This window comes from Triticum dicoccoides, chromosome 4B (assembly GCF_002162155.2).
Source record: "Triticum dicoccoides isolate Atlit2015 ecotype Zavitan chromosome 4B, WEW_v2.0, whole genome shotgun sequence".
NCBI classification, from domain to species: domain Eukaryota; kingdom Viridiplantae; phylum Streptophyta; class Magnoliopsida; order Poales; family Poaceae; genus Triticum; species Triticum dicoccoides.
Genome location: NC_041387.1, coordinates 573,454,112 through 573,456,952, shown reverse-complemented (window position 1 = coordinate 573,456,952; position 2,841 = coordinate 573,454,112).

Here is a 2,841-nt window from a genome sequence, read left to right as displayed (position 1 = left end):
AGCGTTGGTGACGAGCGGTGTGCTGCGGGGTCCCTGGCGGCTCGCAAGAAACGGTTCAGGGGCTCGGCCAAGGTTTGGAAAAGATTACACAAATTTATTCCTACCTTTGATAATGACTGCAAATTCGTGATTGACTTGGTGGACTTCTGGAAAGAATGTCGCATTTTGACCTCTGATGAGTTTCAGCTCCGAGGCGACTCCAGGCTAGCGCTTGCCGACTCGATCCGGCGCCATAGCTCGTACTGGAAGCTGCGTGGGAAGTGCAGGGCGGTCTGCGAAGGCGACGAGAACACCAGTTTCTTCCACGCGAGCGCCTCCAACCGTCGCCGAGCCAACATGATCCGCGCCCTGGACGTGGACGGGGTGATGGTGCTCGACCACGCTGGGAAGGCGGAGGCGCTGCTCTCCTTCTACTCCGAGCTGCTGGGGAGGGCGCGTCCCTCCGTCTGGCGGTTCGACCTGGTCGGCCTCTACCATGACGCCGCTCAGGTTGACGCGGCTGCCCTGGAGGCTCCGTTCTCGCCTGACGAGATAAAGGACGCGGCCGGGCTACTCGATCGGGCCAGCGCGCCTGGGCCGGACGGCCTAGGCCCCGCCTTCTACCAGGCCGCCTGGGACACCGTCTCTGGTGACCTCCAGCGCCTCTTCGCCGCGGTACACGACGGGACCGCGAATCTCGATGCCATCAACCGGGCGTACATCGCGCTGCTGCCCAAGGGCGTCGGTGTGCCCACGCCCGGGGGCTTCCGGCCCGTCTCCCTCCAAAACGGGGACGTCAAGATCCTGTGCCGCGGGCTCACCTCGAGACTGCAGAAGCAGATCGGGAGCATTATCGACGTCGACCAGTCGGGGTTCCTGGCGGGGAGAAGCATCTCCGAAAACTTTGTGTACGCCGCCGAGGTGATCCAGTGCTGCCATCGGCGCAGCGCCCTCGCCCTCATCTTCAAGCTCGACTTCGCCAAGGCATTCGACTCGGTCGACTGGGGGGCTCTCTAGCGCATTCTCGAGGTGCGCGGCTTCCCCGACAGATGGTGCGGCTGGATGGACCTGATCTTTCGGTCCTCCCGGTCGGCGGTTCTCCTCAACGGTGTGCCGGGGAGGTGGTTTATGGTGCGTCGGGGGCTGCGCCAGGGGGATCCGAGCTCGCCCTACCTCTTCCTCATCGTAGCCGATGTCCTGCAGCAGATGATCCGCCAAGACGGCGAGCTCCGCCACCCGCTGGTGGAGGGTGCCCCCCCTTTGGTGCTCCAGTACGCCGATGACACATTGGTCATCCTCAGCGCGGAGTGTGGCGCGGCCGCTCGCCTTCGCCGCATCCTCGACGATTTCGCGGCCGCGACGGGGCTGGTCATTAACTTCTCCAAGAGCACACTTGTCCCCATGCACGTTCCTCCGGAGGCGTTGGAGGAAGCCGTGGGTGTGCTTGGCTGCGAAGTCCAGGGATTCCCGCAGGCCTATCTCGGGCTTCCGCTGTCGTGGGAAAAACTCACCTTCGCCGACTTCCTCCCCATGATTGCGAAGGTGGAGAAGTACCTGGCAGGCTGGCGGGCTCGGCTCCTCTCCCCTGCCGGGCGGCTGGTGCTGCTCAACGCGGTGCTGGATGCCCTCCCAACGTACGCGATGGCGGCCATGCTCCTTCCTCCGGCGGTGCTTAAGAAGCTAGACTCGCTGCGCCGTGCCTTCCTCTGGAATGCGGCCGACCGTGCCACCGGCGCACAATGCCTCGTGGCCTGGGAGCGGGTCTGCTGAACCAAGGAGGAGGGGGGGCTCGGGGTTCGGGACCTCGTAACACAAAACAGGAGCCTACTTACTGATCAAGATGCTGCACCGTCTCCACGCGGCCCCCACGTCCTCACGATGGGCGTTGTGGGTGTGGGCGGAGCTGGACGGGCACTCCCCGCTCTCGGCCTCGGGGTCCAGGTCGGCCGGCGAGCACGCTCGGGCGCTGTCTAAGATGCTACCGCTCTATCGGAGTTTGACGATGGTGGAGGTGCGGGACGGGCGGCGGACGTCCTTCTGGTTCGATCGCTGGCTGCCGTGCGGGGCGGTCTCGGCGGCCTTCCCCGCCCTCTTTTCTCACACCACGGCCCGGGAGGCCACCGTGCGGCAGGTTCGCGCCCGCGGCCTGGACCAGGTGCTCATCCCCAGGCTGACCACCGCCGGGAGAGCTGAGCGGGGCGCCCTCCTGGCGTTACTAGCCGAGGTTCGGGAGTCCCCTGGCGACGACGAACGATACCCCGTGTTGTGCCGGGGCGTGGGCGGGGGCGTAGCTACGGCTGCCGTCTACGCTCTTGAACGCTTTGGGGGCACGCGGACCTCATTCGCGGACTTCATTTGGGAGTGCGCGGCGCCGTCTCGTGTCCGGTTCTTTGGGTGGCTCCTTGTGCAGCGGAGGATCCACACGAGAGATGTCCTGCTCCGGAAGACTATTGTGGAGGTTGCGGAAGCCTCGTGCCCCATCTGTGCGTATGTGGTCGAGACGGCGGATCACCTGATCTTCGATTGCCCCTTTGCCCGCTCGTTTTGGCTGGCCGTGGACGTGGAGGTGGTCGGGAGGAGTTACCATGTTGGAGCTCTTCAGGAAGTAGACGTGCGAGGGGCGGCTGGTGAGGCTGCCTGTGCCTCCTTCACCCTCCTTTGTTGTTGGCAGCTGTCGAAGCATAGGAATGCCGTGGTGTTCCAAGGCGCCCGGCCTTCCCTGTCCCGTTTGCTCGGGTGCTGCCGGGAAGACTCGGTCCTTTAGAAAGGCCGGTTGAAAGGGGCCGACCGGGTATGTATAGAGAGGTGGCTCCGCGCGTTTTCTCGGGTGGTCTAGCCTCGGTTCTTTGGGTTTGGCGCTTG